This window comes from Hoplias malabaricus, chromosome 1, assembly GCF_029633855.1.
Source record: "Hoplias malabaricus isolate fHopMal1 chromosome 1, fHopMal1.hap1, whole genome shotgun sequence".
Taxonomy (NCBI): domain Eukaryota; kingdom Metazoa; phylum Chordata; class Actinopteri; order Characiformes; family Erythrinidae; genus Hoplias; species Hoplias malabaricus.
Genome location: NC_089800.1, coordinates 37,336,552 through 37,353,441, shown reverse-complemented (window position 1 = coordinate 37,353,441; position 16,890 = coordinate 37,336,552). Strand labels below are relative to the sequence as shown.

The 16,890-nt window shown below is 42.7% G+C and overlaps 1 pseudogene; it reads left to right on the top strand.

The window, feature by feature from the left end:
• The first annotated feature begins 380 nt into the window (after positions 1-380).
• LOC136664030 (uncharacterized) lies at positions 381-2,099 on the top strand (annotated as a pseudogene).
• Positions 2,100-16,890: the final 14,791 nt, after the last annotated feature.

Genomic DNA, 16,890 nt, shown 5'->3' with positions numbered 1-16,890 from the left:
CTGTGATTCATGTCTTACAGTTTCAAGCAAAAATAGGGCCCTGTTTACCCAAACGTGCATGTCATCATCAGCTCACCTTATCGTTACTAATTAAGCTATTCTACACTTATACTTCAACATTTCCTTTCCCTTTCTTTTTCCTTTTCACTCTTTTCTCGAATATTCCCTTTTATTTCCTTCATTTCTCTATTACAATGACTATAGTTAAAAATTTAGAACGGAGAAACTTTATCCAACACCATCATCAACACAACACTACATACACTAATGAGTCTATCTCGGTGCAACTCTTTCTGCATCAGACAGCCCAAACACCCAACCAGCGCTCAAATTTGTGAAAATCTCACCTTCTACTTGCCAGCTTTTAAGCGGTAGTTCAAATGCAGGGGCCGCCCGAAGCAGGAAGATCCACAACTCAGCATCCCATCCTCGTCGCCATCTTTGTTGTTAACCTTTGCTGTGTTGTGAAGACAGGTGATGGAAAAGAATCTCCACAGACACGGTTAAAAGTGTAAATACATCTTTATTTACCAAAACAGTGTCTTACGGGTTCTTAAGGATCCCGTGAGAGGGTGTTCAATTCAGAGCTCAGATTCTGTCCCATGTCTAAGATCTCTCTCCCTCTCATCTGGCTAGGACCTCGCTCTATATGTTTCTCTCCTTTCCAAATAAGGTAAACATAAAGGATAATTTACAATGCATGTTAAGGGAGGGGTAAAATTTATGGCCTCCTGCCCTCACTGCCAACTTATCCTAAACATTCCTTTTCTGTGGAGCACAGACACGGCGCATATGGCTGAACATGAAAAACACAGTGAACATTTCTTAATACTGCCTTACGAGGCCTTCTGATTAATATGCCTCACTGATTCCACTGAAGCAGCTGCTGATATCACCTGCAATGTGTTAGTGATACTTTCACAGGTTAATAATATGAACATAATAATGTAATTTTTGTGGCTGCTGGTAGGAAGAGAGTGTGGTGGCCACACATATGAAGCTCTAATGGATTGGTATATGATATTTTACATTTTATCCAATGTATGATTATAATTACTTATTGATACTGCTATACAGATGACACACAGCTCTATTTATCCTTTCCTCCAGGAGACACTTCAGTGGCAACTCGAATCTCTGACTGTCTCTCTGACATATCTACATGGATGAAGGAACATCACCTCCAATTGAATTTATCCAAAACTGAACTACTGGTCCTCCCAGCCAAGCAAGCTATTCTCCACAACATCAGCATCAAGCTAGAGTCCCTATCAGTGGCTCCCACCAAGGTTGTAAGAAACCTAGGTGTCATGGTTGATGACCAGCTGACCTTCGCAGATCACATTACCGCTGTAGCTCGATAGTGCCGCTTCTCCCTATTCAACATAAGGAAGATTAGGCCATACCTAACTCAACATACAACACAGCTCCTTGTTCAGACATTAGTAATCTCCCGTCTAGACTATTGCAACGCCCTCCTGACAGGTCTTCCGGCCAGTGCTGTGAGACCGCTATAGATGATCCAGAATGCTGCAGCACGCCTGGTCTTCAACCAACCTAAAAGAGCACATGTCACGCCCCTATTAGTTGAGCAGCATTGGCTACCCTTAGCTGCTCGCATCAAATTTAAATCACTAATGATGGCCTTCAGAGTATTCACTGGTTCTGCTCCCATCTACCTCAATAGACTCTTAAAACCATACGTTAGAGCCCGCCCTCTACGTTCCTCAAAGGAGCGCCAACTAACACGACCAACCCCCCGTACAGGTCAGTTGAGGCTATTCTCATCTCTGGTACCACGCTGGTGGAACGAGCTTCCAAGCACTATCAGAGCAACAGGAACCCTCTCCGCATTCAAGAAATCCTTGAAAACCCAGCTCTTCCGAGAGTATCTTTTGCACTGAATGTCTTTCTTTAATGCACTTATTACTTCCTGGCATATTGCACTTAATGTAAGGTATTTTGTATAATTTGTGCTGTAGGTCGAATGTTAGTGTCACGCCTTTGTCCTGTCAGTCTGTTGTCCCCGCCATGTGCTTTATTTGCACATGGCTATGTTTTGTTTATTTCCTTGTCTCCACCCTCGTCCCGCCTCCTCGTCCGTGTCATGTGTTAGCCCATCCTCGTTATCTGTCCAGGTGTGTCTCGTTTGTGTCTGTATTTAAGCCCTCTTGTGTCATGTCCTGTTTGTCGTTCATTTCATTCTCATTTCACCTTTGTTCAGTCGCGTTGGTTTACCTTTCACATTCTCATTTCACATTTCTCCCATGTCTAGTCAGTCGTGTTTTCTGTCTGTCTCCGAAGTTTCCTCTGTCGTCGTTTCGCTTTGTTGTCCGTCTGTCCCCGTTTACCCTGTTTATTTCTTAGTGTGTAGTTTAGTCTGTTTTCCTTATGTTTAAAGTCTGTTTTGTTATTTTCTGTTAAAATAAACGTATACCGTGTTTTAGCGAGTGCGTCCGCCTCCCTCAATCCACCCCTCGTTCCTGACAGAATGAACGACCACAAGGACGCAGCTCAGACCTCCATAGCTCTGAGGTCTGAGGCTAACAGGGGCGCACCTCGAGGGGATCTAATGGGTGCGCCTGTGAAACCCCCTAAACCCCTTACAGCTCCAGCGCGAGCCCGGCGAGCAGCACAAACCCCTGTCCTCGAGAGTGCGGCGCGCGCCTCTCCTGTCTTCGTGAGCACGACGCGCGCCTCTCCTGTCTTCATGGACGACGTCGCAGACTCATCTGCCTCCGTGGACGTCGTCGCACATTCTACAGTCTCCGTGGACGACGTCGCAGGTTCCCCTGCCCCCGTGGACGACGTCGCAGGTTCCCCTGCCCCCGTGGACGTTGCTGCGGGGCTTCCTGTGTCGGTGATGGCGGCACCCGCCGCTCCAGTCCCGGTGATGGCGGCACCCGCCGCTCCAGTCCCGGTGATGGCGGCACCCGCCGCTCCAGTCCCGGTGATGGCGGCACCCGCCGCTCCAGTCCCGGTGATGGCGGCACCCGCCGCTCCAGTCCCCGTGATGGCGGCACCCGCCGCTCCAGTCCCCGTGATGGCGGCACCCGCCGCTCCAGTCCCCGTGATGGCGGCACCCGCCGCTCCTGTCCCCGTGACTATGGCGGCACCCGCTGCTCCTGTCCCCGTGACTGTGGCTACGGCCTCTCCTGTCCCCGTGACTGTGTGTAGTTTAGTCTGTTTTCCTTATGTTTAAAGTCTGTTTTGTTATTTTCAGTTAAAATAAACGTATACCGTGTTTTAGCGAGTGCGTCCGCCTCCCTCAATCCACCCCTCGTTCCTGACAGTTAGATCCTCTTTTGTAAGTCGCTTTGGATAAAAGCATCTGTCAAATGCATAAATGTAAATGTAAATGATACTTTCACAGGTTAATAAGTTGTACATAATGTGCATAAATAATGATCATTTGAAAAAAAATATTTTCTATAATTCTACACTGATATTTAAATTGTTTCCTCATCTGGTTTTAAACTTGTTCAATAATGCACCGTTGTTACAGCAAATACCCAGCTCAGTTTGAGCTCTATTGTGTCCCCATAAAACCATTCTTAAAGTGGAGCTCAATTTGAGCTGTTGTGTCCCCATAAAATCATTCTTAAAGTGGAGACTCTCCACTTGATGTTTCATGCTGCTGTCAAGAGCTTATTAGAGACATTAACATAGCCCCTGCATCAACATGTTCAAAATCTGAGCAGCAGTAAATAAAGACTTTAAAATTTTTAAAGAGCTGCTTTAAGTTGTCTTAGTTTACCGTGGAGGCTTGGTAAAACTTAGGCCCAGTGGCAGGTCTCCTGTGCTTCATCCCAGCCTTCTCTCCCTCTGTGGATGCTGGTTCTGTTCAGACAAGTGTTTATCTTCACTGTCTCTTTACCTCTTTAATGGACAGCAGCCTGACTGCATCATATTTAGATAGCAGTCTGTACTTGAGCCAGGAGCTCCCATTGTTTTAATGTTGCTCCATGGCACTCTCTGTTCATTCCTGGGATTACAACCGTGCCTAAGTAAGTTGGGGGTCAATTGGGGCCAAGTCAGTATTCTGGAGTAAGACTGGTTCTGGGTTTTCCTCAGATGAGCTGAGTTTGTTGGCCTAGAGGTCATTAAGCTAAAGAGGTAAAACTGTACTGTAGCATAATGTTCATAAGACTACATGACACTACATTAACCTTCCTATATACACTTAGGCACCATTTCTCATTTGTTTCCATTAAGTCGCTTTTATGCTGTGACGTTCATTCATTCATTAATTGTCTGTGACCCTTATCCAGTTCAGGCTCGCGGTGTGTCCGGAGCCTACCCGGAATCATTGGGCGCAAGACAGGAACACACCCTGGAGGGGGCGCCAGTCCCCTCTGAAGTTGATATATAAAATCTATACGGGGATATCTGTAATATAAAGTCATATATAAAAGCCTTTTATTCTGCCTTTTAAAATTACAGAAGACCCTTGTAAAAGAGACAATTACGTTAGGAACTTAGCAAAATTTTATCTTGTCTGGATAGTGCTTACATCAGTTTACACTGATTTTTGACATTGACACTGGGTTCATAAGACACATAAGATAATATACAATGGCTATGTGTCTGATAAATATAATACATCATTCTCAGGCCAGAGAGTATTTTCTGTTGCCTTCAGGTAAAGTGAAATTCTGTGAGGTAATTCACACTATGTGACTGTGATTATACAGTCAGCTCACCCAAAAGTGTCAGGACAAAACCAGAGTCACTTCACATAGCTGACATCAAACCTTTTAAAGACCAGTTTTATAACTAATGATGTCTACCGGAATATACATTTATCAATATTTATGTAGTTAAAGAGTTTATATATTTTAAGTTGGATTTTCACCTGATGCAGAACACAGTGTAAGCATGGTGTTTAAGAGCCGATACTCTGTCACTGACATGCACTGAAGCATCATCCATTTTATACCACTGTCCATCTTTGGCCTAAAATACAAAATGGCCATAATCTCAATATTTTAATAAATGTTTACTCCATTAGCAGAACAGGGATTATGTTGTAAACAGGTGCAGTGCGTGAGACCATGACATGGCCGTGGTAGTGTCCAGAGGCACAGCTGTCTCCAGAGTGAACCTGCATTAATCTCATACATTTCTGGTTGACCACAGGGCTAGGACGTGAATGGCCTCAGGTTCAGTTTCTCTGGGTACCTCATCTTTCACTTTTTACTACTGTAAAAATTCTCATCATTTAAAGAAACATCATGACTGACATTTAGTATATATTATGTAGATGTATCTTAAATGAGCACAAATCATTAATTCGTTGTCTGTAACTGCTTATCAAGTTCAGGGTCACGGTGGGTCCAGAGCCCATCCGGAATCAAATTAACACAATGTATATTCAAACTCTGTGCTACATAGAATATGAAAGTCAAAGTAATAATTTATAAAATTCAGTTTTGACAATTTTATCACTGTAATTTTTAAGGCACTTCAGATTGATGAATGATGATTGATGATTAAGGGGTTTCTTAAGGTTTACTTACATTAGGCAAACTGTACCATGCTCTGGCATTTCTATTTTTTCTGTCTTACATGAAAAGATAGCAAAGCACAGCATTTATTCTTCACATATATAAAGAATGGCCCAGTTCGAAACACAGAAGTAATATCCCAATAATATAAATAATAATAATAATAATAACTCCTTTTTATTTATAAATTGCTTTTCAATGACCCAAAGTGCTAACTATATTAAGACACAGAACAAAAAACATCATAGCATAAACAGAAACAGGGCAGCACAAATAGATACGAAACAGCTCACACACAAAAAGTAAAACCAAACAATAAAATGGTGCAAGCTAATTAGTGGCTTACATTATATTTTAAAATTATTTATTAATTTTGGAATCAGATTATTTTGGGAACAGGCTGAGACAAACGTATACTTGACTACAGTTTGTAGTCTCCTACACGCTAAAACAAAACACATGAAATAACACGACTACTGACAAATGTATATGAATATGTATCTTTATATAAATAAATCAGTCAGTCCTTCAAAGTTATTTTAGGGAATAATAATGTGAAAACTGTAAACAAAGTTGTTAAGTTGTTGTTTTTTTATAACAGGAATTTTGTATAAAACTTTCTGATATGGATAATACAGAGGAGTTTAACAGAAGGGTGATGAAGTAGAACAACAATAGAGGGAGCTCTGAGGCTTAGATAGAGGACTGTTAAGGGCCAAGGAGGAAAGAGCAAGTAAGAAAATAACTGGTATTTGTGTGTCTGAGCTTTATTTGAATAGGACATTCCTCCATTAACAATTACGTATAATGTTTTATACACTACTGTTTAGTGGGTCCATGTGTTTATCCATCTTATCTGTGGTGTAAAATACTGAGATGATACATATTTCCATATGAATGACTTTTCACTTGAAAAGGTTGAAACTTTCGAATTTTGAAACTGATTCCAGTGAAGGAATGGGAGAATTGTATATCTAATTATCTAATGTGATTTTTATGTACAAACTGGATTGCAAAAAGGGGCGGCACGGTGGCGCAGCAGGTAGTGTCGCAGTCACACAGCTCCAGGGGCCTGGAGGTTGTGGGTTCGATTCCCGCTCCGGGTGACTGTCTGTGAGGAGTTGGTGTGTTCTCCCAGTGTCCGCGTGGGTTTCCTCCGGGTGCTCTGGTTTCCTCCCACAGTCCAAAACACACGTTGCAGGTGGATTGGCGACTCGAAAGTGTCCGTAGGTGTGAGTGTGTGAATGAATGTGTCTGTGTTGCCCTGTGAAGGACTGCCGTCCCCTCCAGGGTGTATTCCCGCCTTGCGCCCAATGATTCCAGGTAGGCTCTGGACCCCCCGTGACCCTAAATTGGATAAGCGGTTACAGATAATAGATGGATGGATTCCAAAAAAGTTGGGACACTAAAATTGTGAATAAAAACTAAATGCAATGATGTGGAGGTGCCAACATCTAATATTTTATTCAGTATAGAACACAGATCAAAAGTTTAAACTGAGAGAATGTATCATTTTAAGGGAAAAATATTTTGTTTCAAAATTTCATGGTGTCAACAAATCCCAAAAAAGTTGGGACAAGGCCATTTTTACCACTGTGTGGCATCCCCCCTTCTTCTTACAACACTCAACAGACATCTGGGGACGGAAGAGACCAGTTTCTCAAGTTTAGAAATAGGAATGCTCTCCCATTTATGTCTAATACAGGCCTCTAACTGTTCAATCGTCTTGGGTCTTCTTTGTCGCACCTTCCTCTTTATGATGTGCCAAATGTTCTCTATAGGTGAAAGATCTGGACTGAAGGCTGGCCATTTCAGTACCTGGATGCTTCTCCTACGTAGCCATGATATTGTGATTGCTGCAGAATGTGGTCTGGCATTATCTTGTTGAAAAATGCAGGGTCTTCCCCTGAAAGAGATGACGTCTAGAGGGGAGTATATGTTGTTCTAGAACCTGAACATAGTTCTCTGCCCATTAATGGTGCCTTTCCAGACATGCAAGCTGCCCATGCCACAAGCACTCATGCAACCCCATACCATCAGTGATGCTGGCTTCTGAACGGAGCGTTGATAACAACTTGGGTTATCCTTGTCCTCTCTGGTCCGGATGACATGGCGTCCCAGTGTTCCATAAAGAACTTCAAATCGTGACTCATCTGACCACAGAACAGTCTTCCATTTTGCCACACTCCATTTTAAAAGACCCCTGGCCCAGTGCAAACGTCTGAGCTTGTGGAGCTTGCTTAGAAATGGCTTCCTCTTTGCACTGTAGAGTTTCAGCTGGCAACGGCGGATGGCACGGTGGATTGTGTTCACTGACAATGCACTCTGGAAGTATTCCTTAGCCCATTCTGTTATTTCCTTGACAGTGGCATTCCTGTTTGAGGTGCAGTGACGTTTAAGGGCCCGGAGATCACGAGCATCTAGTAGAGTTTTACGGCCTTGACCCTTACGCACAGCAATTGTTCCAGATTCTCTGAATCTTTTGATGATGTTATGCACAGTTGATGATGATAACTTAAAAGTCTTTGCTATTTTACGCTGGGTAACACCATTCTGGTATTGCTGCACTATCTTTCTGCACAACAATGGTGTAATTGATGATCCTCTTACCATTTTGGCTTCAGAGAGACACTGACACACTGAGAAGCTCTTTTTATACCCAATCATGTTGTCAATTGACCTAATTAGTGTTAATTGGTCTTCCAGCTGTTCGTTATATGCTCAATTTCCTTTTTCCACCTACTTATTGCTACTTGTCCCAACTTTTTTTGGGATTTGTTGACACTGTGAAATTTTGAATCAACATATTTTTCCTTTAAAATGTTACATTTACTCAGATTAAACTTTTGATCTGTCATCTATGTTCTATTACGAATAAAATATTGACATTTGCCCTCTCCACATCATTGCATTCAGTTTTTATTCACAATTTGTTTAGTGTCCCAACTTTTTTGGAATCCGGTGTGTATAAATAATTTCCTTGATGGTCAGTCAACTTTGTCATCGCAGATGTGTTGAGGGAGAAATGAAATATAGTTTCCAAGACACGGTGCTAAAGTTAGTTCGGTTTAAAAGAAGTTGTTCCCATTGTTTCAACACGGACCTTTTTGCTTTCAGTGACGCTAATATACTGTGGCATGCATTTAGAGCCAAAATCGTCTCAGTTCTAAAGTATGTGTCACGTATCACGGAGCGGACTGACGGAGGCGGACGCACTTGCTAACACACGGAGCTTTTAATTAAACAGAACAATACAAAACAGACTTAAATTAAGGAAACACGATAACTGAAAAACAAATAACGACTGAGGAAACCAAACGAGGAATAGCAGTGACAGACTGGACTTAGAAACAAAACGAAGACATGAAAAACAATGACCGATAAACAGCGGAGACAGACGGACTTGAGAACGTAACAGAGACCGAAACAGGGAAGAACAAATGATAACGAGTACGAAGACAATACAAAATGAACAACAACAGGAAGTGAGGAAAGGGGACTTAAATAAATTCAAATTCAAATTAAAATTAATTTATATAGCGCTTTTCACAACTGATGTTGTCACAAAGCAGCTTCACAGAATTCCAGTAAGACAAAGATTTGACATGAAATGTAAGAACAAATGTAAAACCCTGTGAGCAAGCCAGGGGCGACAGTGGCAAGGAAAAACTCCCCCAGCTGAGGAAGAAACCTTGGGAGGAACCAAGGCTCACAAGGGGTGACCCATCCTCCTCTGGTCAATCTACTGGTGATGATAGTTAGTAGTCCATGAGAACTTCAGTGTAGGGACAGCTTCAAGGCACTTGGTGGTTGCTGGAGCGTGGGCAGCTGGTCTGAAGCGTGGAGGAGGGTCTCGACAGTCATCCATCAGTGTCCAGACAGACAGGTGGGCAGTTGTTTACTCGGAAAGATGTAAAGGGATGGAATTAATTTTGAACTGTTTTGTGTTTGTAAAGTAGAAAATATGAAAAATTTCCAGAGTGTGGCTAATGACTCCGGCAGATCTGACTATGACAGCTTTAACTAAAAGGAGAGAACCAGGAGGACACACAGACACGGGGGCATCCTGAAACACTGGCATCCCTCCACTCCTCCGTCAACAAACCTGAGTGATCGCGAGAAGCGGCGGGACGACAGCACCAGCGTCTCAGTTTACTATAATTCCCTGTGTCCATGGACCCCCCGGATCTGCCGCCTTTATCTATGGGGGAGTATTAGCTACCAAAAATAAACTAAACAAATGTGTTTTTAGCCTAGATTTGAAGATTGTGACTGTGTCTGAGTCCCGAACATTTTCTGGAAGATCATTCCAGAGTCTGGGGGCTTTATAAGAAAAGGCTCTTCCCCCAGCTGAGGCCTTCTGAATTCTGGGAACAATTAAAAATCCAGTATTCTGTGATCTGAGTGAACGTGGAGGCTCATAATAGGAAATTGTATCTTGAAGATATTCAGGAGCAAGCCCATGTAGAGCTTAATATGTTAATAACAAAATTTTGTAGTCAATGCGGAATTTAACAGGCAGCCAATGAAGTGATGATAAAACTGGGCTGATATGTTCAAATTTTCTAGTTTTAGTGAGGACCCTAGCTGCAGCATTTTGAACTAGTTGAAGTTTTCTTAAATTGCTGCTGGTGCATCCTGACAGTAGTGCGTTACAGTAGTCAAGCCTTGAAGTAATAAAGGCATGTACTAATGTTTCTGCGTCCTGAAGGGATAAGGCATTTCTAATCTTAGCAATATTGCGAAGATGTAAAAAAGCTGTCCTAGTGATACTACCTATGTGTTGATCAAATGATAAATCCGGGTCAATTATGACACCAAGATTTTTTGCTGCTGAACCAGGTTTAACTGGAAAGTCAGCTAAATTTAAAATTAAATCTGATAATTTATTTCTTGTCACTTTTGGACCCAAAAGCAGGACCTCTGTTTTGTTGCTGTTTAGAAGGAGGAAGTTACGCAACATCCAGCCTTTCACGTCTTTTACACAGTCCTTTATTTTCTTTAATCTGTGTTTGTCATCGGGCTTGGCTGAAATATACAATTGTGTGTCGTCTGCGTAACAGTGAAAGTTAATGTCATGGTTTCTTATAACTGTGCCTAGCGGTAACATGTATAATGTAAATAATAATGGTCCTAAAATAGAGCCTTTTTGGAATTCCAAATCTTACTTTAGAATAATTTGAATTTAGATTGTTTACTTTTACGAATTGATAACGTTCCGTTAAGTAAGATTTGAACCATAATAGGGCTGTCCCTGTGATTCCAACCATGTTTTCTAACCTTTCTATGAGAATATTGTGGTCTATTGTATCGAAGGCTGCGCTTAGGTCAAGAAGCACCAACAGGGATACGTGGCCTTGATCAGAGGCAAGAAGAAGATCATTTGTTATCTTGACTAGAGCTGTCTCTGTACTATGATGTTGCCTGAATCCAGATTGGAATTTTTCATATATACTAAGTTGTTGGGCCACAGCTCTTTCTAAGATCTTGGACAGAAATGGCAAATTAGAAATAGGCCTGTAATTAGACAGTGTACTAGCATCAAGATTTGGTTTCTTGATCATAGGTTTAATAACTGCTAGTTTAAAAGTTTTGGGTACATGGCCCAGACTAAGGGATGAGTTTACTATAGTTAAAAGAGGATCAATAATAGCTGGTAGTACTTCTTTGAGCAACTTTGTGGGAATTGCATCAAGTGTGCAAGTTGTACAGTTTGCGGAGGTGATAATCTTCTCTAGTTCTAATTGTGGGAGTGGGTAAAAGGTTTCAAGTCTTTCTTTTACAGTTATATTATGTTTTATATCATTCACATCGGGTGGCAGCCAGGATGGATTTGATCCTGTGGCTTGAGTTTGTTGTCTAATATTCTCAATTTTATTATTAAAAAAGTCCATAAAATCTTTACTGGTGAGAGTTGCTGGAATTAGTTGTTCAGAACCTGCTTGATTTTTTGTAATTCTAGAAAACACACTAAACAGTGCTCTCGGATTATTTTTATTATTGGAGATCAGCGAGGCCAGATATACTGAGCGAGCTTTAGTGAGGGCATTTCTACACTCTATAAGGCTGTCCTTCCAGGCAGAATGGAACACTTCAAGCTTGGTTGATCACCATTTCCATTCTAGTTTTCGTAATTTTTGTTTTAAAGTACGGGTCTTATCATTATACCATGGTGCGAGCTTTTTCTGTCTTATACTTTTATGTTTAAATGTTTAAGGGTTCTTACATATATTATGGCTAAAACGTAGCTCATATGAAATTAAGTAATGATCGGAGATTGCTGAGGATTGCGGTAAGATATTAATTTTGTCAATGTTAAGACCTAGTGTCAGAACTAAGTCTAGAGTGTGGCTGCAGTAGTGTGTAGGCCCTGTTACATTTTGAGTAACACCAATAGAGTCTAAGATTGAGGTAAATGCCTTTTTTAGTGGGTCACTTTCCTTCTCAAAATGGATATTGAAATCTCCTACAATTATAACTTTATGATTGCACACCGCTAGGTCTGTAAATGTTGCATAATAAAAATACGTCCTTTTTTGTGACCGGATTTGTAATGATAGTGGAGAGAACCTCAAAAGAAGAGAAGGTGTCACATTGTTTAAGACTAATTTCTAGGGTATTTTGGTAAATTACACATACTCCACCTCCTTTGCCTCATATTCTTGGGCTATGTGCATAATCATAGCTGAGGGGGGTGGCTTCATTTAGTGCTAAATATTCATTTGGTCTAACCCACGTTTCCGTGAGACAGAAAACATTGAATTTATGATCACTTATAATATCATTTACGATGAGTGCTTTTGAGTTTAGTGATCTTATGTTGAGTAACCCAAATTTTAGTTCTGAGGTGTTGCTGCTAGGTGTAGTGTATGATTTAATATTGATTAGGTTGCTGAAACAGGCTGATTTTGTTTTTCTACTTTTACATTTAGTTCGGGGGAAAGACACAGTCTCAATACAGTTGAACCTGGGTGACGCCTCAAGACAGTTCGCAGACGGTCGGTTTAGCCTGTCTGTCTGCGGCCTGGTCCCGGCTCTGAATTGTCAGCAGCTATCTACACTACTCTGCTGACTAACTAAAAGACTATGTGCTATGCTGCAAGAAAGTAAGGCAGCACCCTCCCGCGTGGGGTGGATACCATCCCTACCTATAAGACCAGGCTTGCCCTCAAAACGTAACCAATTGTCTATAAAGCCCACTTAATTTTTGGAACACCACTTGGACATCCAGCAGTTTAACGCCGAAAGTCTGCTGTAAGCTTCGTCGCCACGCCGCATTGGTATGGGGCCAGAGCAGATTACGGCATCGGACATCGTCTGGGCCAGTTTAATCACCTCTGTAATATTACCCTTAGTTACCTCAGACTGCCGCAGATGAATATCATTGGCCCCTACATGAATGACTACCCTCGAATATCTCCTATTAGCTAACAGTCTAAGGTTGCCACTAATATCCGGCGCTCTGGCTCCCGATAAACAGCTAACTGTTACTGCCGGCGCCTCTAAAGGAATAGCTAATTTCACATGTCGAACAATAGAGTCTCTCCAGAGCACTCTTAACAGGCTCCTCAGCGGGTGCTTCGCTGAGCAGGGCAAACCTGTTTGACACGCGAATAGGAGGAGCGTGGTGTCCCGGTGGGCTAGCTTTGGCCTCAGCGTTAGCATCAGCCTTAGCTTTCCGGCTATGACGCCGAGACGTCATCCATTCACCCCGCTGTGAGGGCTCTAACGTCGGAGTCATGGGGGTGCTAACTCTCCCTAAGGCACCTGGAGTTGCTAACACTGAATCTCGCTGTTTATCCCTTAACAATAATAAGCTCCGGATGCGCACTTCTAACTGGTCCACTTTATCCACCAGAGAGCTAACTAGCTGACACTTACTACAAACACAACCACTATCTTTATCGCTAGAGGTGGAAAAGGGGGTTAAACTAAACATGCCACACTCTGAGCAGGCAAAACAGCCAGTAGTAGCCATGGAATTGCAGGTACTTACCGCTTTTAGTTGATTTTAGTAACTTACACCAAGAACGTTACTCCAGGGTCCGGTGGCAGTTTTAGTGCCTCTGTAATGAATATTCCTGCGGAGACAATCTAAAAGATAGATCTTTGGATGGTTAGTAGGTTTTAAAACAGATATAAATATAGAAATAACAGTGGAAACGAGTAAACAGGAAAACCCGAGCGTTCAAAACAGCTTCCAAACGGGTACAGAAACAGCCAAACGGGTTGCTAGATCCAGGAAACTTCCTCAATACACAACACAGACGAGACGCACCTGGACAGATAACGAGGAGGACGGGTTAACACGACACAGTCGAGGAGGCGGAACAAAGGCAGGACAAGGGCGGAGACAAGGACAATAACAGACAAAGCCATGTGTGGATAAAGCACATGGCAGGGACAACAAACCTGACAGGACGAGGGCGTGACAGATGCCCCCCCCCTGAACACGCAACTCCCGGGGCGTGTACACCTAAACCCCCCAGGAGCTGGCACAGGAGAGGGCACGGAAAACAAGACAGACTAGGACAAGACAAGGAACCATTAGGAGACAGGACTCAGGACATGACGGGAACAGACACAGGAAATGGAACTGGGAACTTGACAGGACTGGATCTATGAGATGGGACAGGGGACATGACATGAGACTGAAAGGACTAGACTGGACGGGAGTGCACACAGCGCACGGCTTGAAGCGCTGTGCTCACGGAGACAGGCGAGGCGGGCGCCGCGCTCACGGAGACAGGAGTGATTGGAGGCGCTGCGCCCAGTGGAGCAGCAGTGGTAAGCCTTCCTGCGATGACGTCCTCGGAAGCAAGGGGACCTGCGACGACGTCCACGGAGGCAGGAGAACCTGCGACGACATCCACGGAGGCAGGGGAACCTGTGACGAGGTCCACGGAGGCAGGGGAACCTGCGACGACGTCCATGGAGGCAGGAGAACCTGCGATGACGTCCACGGAGGCAGGGGCTTGTGCTGCTCGCAGGGCAAGTACTGGAGCTGTAGACACTGGATCCGGAGCAGAGAATCATTCTTTAATGAGTTTCAAAAAGGACTCCACTGTAAGATCCCGGGCCTTTGCCCTGATTAACTGTTCCGCCCACAGTAATGCCTCTCCTCTAAGGAGAGATTTGACAAACAAGACCTGGAAAATGACAGGAGGAGGAGAACAGGTCAAATACCCAAAATAGTGTTTACAATGAAGAATAAAACCCATACAGTTCGAACCTCCTCCAAATTCAGCAGGTACACCCATGACAGATTGTACATTGGCCGGCTGATCACCAATCCTTATGGCCAGTATTTTCTCTGCCAGAGCAATAGCTTCCTCTGAAGACATGGTAGTGTCAGCGCGGTATTGTCTATAAAAGTTCTCCAGATATGAATAGATGTTTGTAAGCTTATCCTGGGAATTCGGGGAGACCGCAGTGGCATCCTTGGAAGCAGGGGGCCCTGCGATGATGTCCACGGAGGCAGGGGGCCCTGCGACGACGTCCAAGGAGGCATGGAGTAGAGCTGCTCGCGGGACACTTACTGGAGCTGAAGAGGGTTTAGGGGGACTGATGGGCGCACTCTTGGGGGATTTCTTTAATCCTGGATCCCCCCGAGGTGTGCCCCTGTTAGCCTCACCTCCCTTGTCCTGAGGGTGAAAGCTAACAGCCCCTACCCTCAACCCTCCCCCAAAAATTTCCCCAGACCTTGCTTTTAATTAAACAGAACGATACAAAACAGACTTAAATTAAGGAAACAGGATAACTGGAAAACAAATAACGACTGAGGAAACCAAACAAAGAACAGCAGTGACAGATTGGACTTAGAAACGAAACAAAACGAAGACATGAAAAACAATGACCCATAAATAGCGGAGACAGACAGACTTGAGAACGTAACAGAGACCAAAACAGGGAAGAACAAATGATAACGAGTACGAAGACAATGCAAAATGAACGACAACAGGAAGTGAGGAAAGGGGACTTAAATACACAACACAGACGAGACGCACCTGGACAGATAACGAGGAGGACGGGTTAACACATGACACAGACGAGGAGGCGGAACAAAGGCAGGACAAGGGTGGAGACAAGGACAATAACAGACAAAGCCATGTGCGGATAAAGCACATGGCAGGGACAACAAACCTGACAGGACGAGGGCGTGACAGTATACATCAGTATTGAGACATATATATATATATATATATATATATATATATATATGTATTTTTTTTAGGTGTACAGGTGGCATATTTGTACGTCTACAGAGGGTTATTTTGACGTGTGCAGACGTAATTGTACAATGTCTTGTATGGAAGCAAATCTGACTTTGAAATATTACCACCTTTGAATTTGTAGCACAATTTTTTTTTGCACTGAAATTATGCATTTGAATTTTGTTGTTTTTGAATTGGACACATTCTATCGTTTATAGGGCAATTATATAAAAATTCCACAGTAAAATATCTTTATCTTCAGGATATCAATAGTCTGTTATAGTGTCTTTAGTGAGGCTTTCAGATTTTTGAGACACTTTGAAAATAAAGAGATAATATCCGCAGAAAAAAGCTAAACGTATAGTTTTTCCACGGTATGGAAGTTGTGTTCGTATTTCGCCAACTAGCGGCGACAGAATGCAACTAGTGCAGCATTTAAGGTGAAAGAGAAAATCCAAATGAATCCATTGCTCATCCTTGGTATCCCAGATTTCTACTTTGCTTTGTTTTAACTTGTATTTTGGCATCTGAATTTGGTCTACCGAATTTCAATTTCAAAATATATTGTTTGAATTTGTTTAAGCTTGTATTTTTTTATCTGAATTTATTAACCTTGAATGTTAACAGTGAAAACATGTTCTTGAAAATTCACGAGTTCAGTTCAAGAGCAGTTATATTCAGATGCATAATTGTGAAGCAAAATATTCAGAGGTGGAAATCTGAAGACTTAAATTCAAAAGCAACAAAATTCTGAAGTCTGAATCTTGGCCTTTTCACTGAAGTTGCAACATTTACTTACACATTGAATAAAGTTGCAAAATGAACGTGAATGTTTTCCTAACCTGCTCCTTTATTTCTGAATAATCTGCAGTAACAGTTAGCAGTAATCGGCAGTAACAGTTAGCTGTTTATCGGGAGCCAGAGCACCGGATATTAGTGGCAACCTTAGACTGTTAGCTAATAGGAGATATTCGAGGGTAGTCATTCATGTAGGGGCCAATGATATTCGTCTGCGGCAGTCTGAGGTATCTAAGGATAATATTACAGAGGTGATTAAACTGGCCCAGACGATGTCCGATGCCGTAATCTGCTCTGGCCCCATACCAATGCGGCGTGGCGATGAAGCTTACAGCAGACTTTGGGCGTTAAACTGTTGGATGTCCAAGTGG